The following is a 4801-nucleotide window of genomic DNA, read 5'->3' as shown; positions in this document are numbered from 1 at the left end:
AGCTCGACCCCACCCCCCAGCCCGTTCCCCCGCCCAGGTGACCCGGAAGTGATCGCGAACTCCCGCCCTCCCAGGGCGCTCACTCCAGATTTGCACCTGAGGCTATTGGCGTGGGAAGAATGGAAGACTTTCGTCGCAAATGGATTTGGGGGCGACCGGAGGGCAAGTGGTTGGTGGTCCGAGCACAGCAAATCTGCATAGCCTTTCCATTGCTTCCTTGAAACCATTGTTCTCTTTTCTTAAAATTAAGTTTTGAATTTAGGGGACCCTTGATTACCTCCTCAAAGGTTGGGCAACACTGTTTTGTTTTGTTTTTCCCCCGTCTCAGCAGTGGTGGTTCTGCTGACACCTGGAGTCACTGTCATGAGGACCATCGACAAACTTTTTATGAAATAGGGGTGGAAAGTAAGGTGGCGAAGTGTGAAATAACGGAGAGCCGAGGAGTCCTAGGCAAGACAGCCCTGGCAACGCAGAGGCCAATGGTAAATGTGTGTGAGATAATTATGAGAAATGCACAGTAAATGCATAGCTAGCACTTAATGACTAGGAGCATAAGGATAACTGTATCTTATACTTTTTATTAAGATCTTCAGATTCATCTGAAATGGCAATGAAATTCTCAAATATCCCGAACAATAATCTCAACCTCTGATTACAAAAAAAAAAAATTGGTGGATCTTGAGATATCCGCCATCCTTCTTTCTCCTCCTGCAAAAGTTCCAAAAGAGCTTGGCCAAAATATGTTAAATTCTAAAACACAATTTTAAGCTTTTCATCTCGTTACAATAAGTATATGCAGAATAATGTACAGATCTGTACAAATGTATGGATCTGATGTTAATTTTTAATCCCTGCCTTCTTGAGCTGTGCTATCTTTAAATGTGTGTAGTCTGAATTAATATGCACTGTAAGTGTAAAATACCAGATTTCAAAGATTTCATATAAAATAAAGAATGTCAAATGCCTCAATAATTTTACATTGATTACAAGTTGAAACAGTAATGCTTTGGATGTATTGTATTAAATTAGATGTATTATTAAAATTAGTTTCATCTGCTTTGTTTTACCTTTTTTTAACTTTTTATTTTTTATTGATTTTTTACAGAGAGGAAGGGAGAGGGATAGAGAGTTAGAAACATCGATGAGAAAGAAACATCAATCAGCTGCCTTTTGCACACACACATACCCCACTGGGATGTGCCCACAACCAGAATGGAACCTGGGACCCTTCAGTCCACAAGCTGACGCTCTATCCACTGAGCCAAACCGGTTAGGGCTGTTTTACCTTTCCAATGTCACTTGTAGAAACTTTAAATTTGTAGCTGGCATCATATTGCTATTGGACAGCATTGTTCTTGGGAGTCAGTGAGACCTAAGGGAAATACCAGGTTTAGATCCATTATTTAATCATTCTGGTTTGATGTCATTCATTCATCCTCTAATGCATCCCATATCATTTCCTATCCGATTCATATTTAAATAGGATGAACATTTTTTTCTTCATCTTTTGATAGGGATATACTTTTATACTTGCAGGGAACTCTTACTCTTCCTGTATGCAATTGCTCGACATCCACACCTGAATAGTCTTCGTGATGGCATTTATGTTCCTGTTCCTAATTTTATACTGAATGTGTCGATTAAAATGCTGAGGATTCAGGGGGTTTGCCTTGTCTGGGTGTGTGACCTGTTAACAGGTTGTCTCTAGAGCCTATTTTCTTCCTCTCAGTTCTTAGTATCTCCTCCAGGAGGCGCCTTTGAACTGCCAAGCACAGCCTGGGAAGTTGTTACTTGCCACGCTGACTTCTAGTAAGAAGGGAGGTGTCTGTGGTAGGTTCCATCTAAAAATGTCTCCCTTGTGACCAAGTCATTGATTGGCTGAGACTCTCGCTGCACCATCAACCATCGCTGTTGGCTAAGAGCCAGATATGTTTGCTGTTTAAATTTTTAAACAACATAAATGGGCAACCTTTAATATGTGATCTTATTTGCTTCTTAAAGAAACACCATGGCCGAAACCGGTTTGGCTCAGTGGATAGAGCGTCGGCCTGCGGACTGAGAGGGCCCGGGATCGATTCCGGTCAAGGGCATGTACCTGGGTTGCGGGCACATCCCCAGTGGGGAGTGTACAGGAGGCAGCTGGTCGATGTTTCTCTCTCATCGATGTTTCTAACTCTCTCTCTCTCTCCCTTCCTCTCTGTAAAAAATCAATAAAATATATTTAAAAAAAAAAAAGACTTGAAACTCTAAAAAAGAAAAAAAGAAAAAAAAAGAAACACCATGAAGTCTTAACATTTAGCCCCAATTTTATAGATGAGGAATCTAAGACACAGAAAAATTGATGACTCGCCCAGGGTCACACCATTGCACTCCTGATAGCTAGCTTAATTCTTCTAACTACATTTCCTGCCTCCACTCTTGTCCTGTAAGAAAGTAATTCATACCTGAAAACTGTAATGGATAAGCCAGCCTACACTGTGGAAGTTGAGTTGTACAGGCCCCACCCTGGAATTTGTTCTGCATTTGTATCAAAGCACCAAATATTTGACTTCTGTGAAAATAGCGCCAAGGTAAATTAGGCAGAGCCGGAAACCGGAACTTACATATGAGCTTACTGTATATACTAGTGGCAGTTTCAGATGTTTGCCTTTCTTTCTTTGTACAATAGAAATGGGGACATTTACCAGGACTGGACAAACAGAACATGCTGATATAGAAGACCTTGGCTTGCATATGATTCACTCCTAGTAGAACATACCCTTTGACACGGCTTGGACATGCTTTTTGATGGTGGGGAAGGATTTAACCCTACTAGCCATGCTTAACACAAAACTCCATTCTCCCTAGCTTTCAGAATAGGATATTTACTTAAAGTTCACTTCAGTTTTATGATTCCTTTACTTAAAGTCTGATAGCTTTCTCTCTTTGACTCTACTAAGTCTAAATTCTTGTGCTTGATTTTCATAAGCTGACCTACCCTAGCCACCCAAATTTATCTCCCAGTTCTCTTTAATAGGATCATTTTGCTCTAGAAAGATTAGGTCTCCTTCCCTGTCCTTTAAAAATTACTTCCTGCTCTGGTTTGCCCTTTCCTATCTTTTTAGAATCTAAATCCTACTTACTCACCGAGATGAACTCAAATCCCACTCCTTTGAACTCTGTAGTACTTAGAATTTGTACCCAAACACATTCTAGCACTAATTGTGTGCCAGGGTTCTTTTCTCCCTCCCACCCCACCCCCATTCTTACTAAAAGAGATGATTGGTATTAGTAGGTGAGATTTGTTGATCTTGTAGGAGTTTCCATTCTAAATAATATGATGAGGCTCCTGAGTCATTCTCCACCCTCAGGGGTGGAGCCCAATGGAGGCTCCTTGGGCACAGGTGTAAAACGTGGGCCGGTCTCCTAGACACTGACCACACAGGATGGCCATAGACACAAAAGCCAGAAATCTGGGAAGAGAGAAGAAAGGAAGACCTCAAGATGCTGGGTAGGAAATGATACTCTGCAGGCTGACTTGACAGGGTAAAGAAATGTGTGTTTGTTGTTTTTTTGACTCACTATATTGCAACCAATCACAGTGTTTTTATTTTTAACCAAGACCTTTACTAGGATTAACCTGGTTTATAACACGTCAGGTTATTTGTCTTTTTATTATTGAATTTTAAGAATGCTTTGTATATTCTAGATCAGCGATTTTCAACCTTTCTCATCTCGCGGCACACATAAACTACTTACTAAAAGTCCGCAGCACACCAAAAAATGTTTTGAAGATTAAATGAATTGACACATATAAAGGCCTTAGAATAACTTACCCTCTCCCAAGGAAAATAATATTAGCTGCCATTAGCTCTCGCCTATTCTGACATTGATTCGTTAGGTTTTTTTATAATATATATATTTAGTCCCATGAGTATAAATTCAAATGGCCAAAAAACAACAAAATTGTTCAAATAATTATTAAAAAGTGAACCAAAACAGTTTTAAAAATTATTTCCAAGTATTTATTTCTTTGGGTTTTTTTAAAAAATAATATATATATATTGATTTTACAGAGAGGAAGGGAGAGATAGTTAGAAACATCGACTAGCTGCCTCCTGCACACCTCCTACTGGGGATGTGCTCGCAACCAAGGTACATGCCCTTGGCCGGAATCGAACCTGGGACATTTCAGTTGGCAGGCTGACGCTCTATCCACTGAGCAAAACCAGGTACAGCATCATTAGTCGTTTTTATGCCAGTTGGTTTCCACTGAATTGTGGGCTTCCTTAGGGCCAGATATGTTGTCTTTGACTTACATATTTTTGCACGCCACCCTAGTATTTTGTCCGGTGCCTGGCATGACATGGCAGCATAAAATGGAAGCTCAACACATTTGTGTTGAGTTCAGTTACTTCTTCCCTATGGTAAAGCCCAAGCACCCGCAGATCTCAGCACGGGGACCCATTGCCCATCTCCACCTCCCAGGCCCCCTCAGAAGACCAAGCCCGCCACCTGCTCTGATGACCTCGCCAACGCACCACTCCACACCCTTTCCCTCCCTAATCACAGGGGGACCCGGTGCCTGGATGGAGCCTCCAAACAGGGGCGAACAGTGTCAAGCCGCGGGTGGGATTTCATAGTTGGGAAAAGGAGGTACCAAACCAAGAATGGGGGGTGCGGATCAGAAATGAGAGGCTGCGAGAACCTCGCGCCATCGCACCAACAGGTGGGAGGTTAGGGGATCCCAGGTCGCGGGGCGGAGGTGCGGGGAGAGCGGAGAAGGCAGTTCGGTCCTCCTCCCAGACCCCCTTCCTCGGCT

Source organism: Myotis davidii, unplaced genomic scaffold (assembly GCF_000327345.1).
Source record: "Myotis davidii unplaced genomic scaffold, ASM32734v1 scaffold174, whole genome shotgun sequence".
Taxonomy (NCBI): domain Eukaryota; kingdom Metazoa; phylum Chordata; class Mammalia; order Chiroptera; family Vespertilionidae; genus Myotis; species Myotis davidii.
The sequence above is the reverse complement of the archived record's forward strand: the minus strand, read 5'-3'. Positions refer to the sequence as shown.